This window comes from Penaeus monodon, chromosome 15, assembly GCF_015228065.2.
Source record: "Penaeus monodon isolate SGIC_2016 chromosome 15, NSTDA_Pmon_1, whole genome shotgun sequence".
In the NCBI taxonomy this organism is placed as follows: domain Eukaryota; kingdom Metazoa; phylum Arthropoda; class Malacostraca; order Decapoda; family Penaeidae; genus Penaeus; species Penaeus monodon.
The window spans coordinates 40,148,583-40,148,832 of NC_051400.1; the positions used below are offsets into that span (position 1 = coordinate 40,148,583).

The 250-nt window shown below is 33.2% G+C and overlaps 1 protein-coding gene across 1 annotated transcript in view; it reads left to right on the plus strand.

Annotated features, from left to right (window-relative positions):
- LOC119582366 (acetylcholine receptor subunit alpha-like) overlaps window positions 1-250 on the plus strand; it is a gene marked incomplete at its 5' end in the record, with an annotated part of 90,882 nt that overhangs the window by 33,074 nt on the left and 57,558 nt on the right.

Here is a 250-nt window from a genome sequence, read left to right on the forward strand (position 1 = left end):
TCGTGAATTCGTTTTTAGAGTGAAGTTTTCCGGAACTGTGAAAGCTAGTTATTTAACCTTATCCGTATTTTTACAATGTATTATCTACATTAGATTATCCTTATTTCTAAGGTAAGGAGCCTTTTGGCCTTTGGCTCATTTTCGTTCATTCTTTTTAGTACCTCTTTTATTCTACTTAAGTTAATTCCTTTTTATCGTCACCTATCTCTTTTATAATACACCTTCCAAATGGGGGGGTTTACTCTCACTA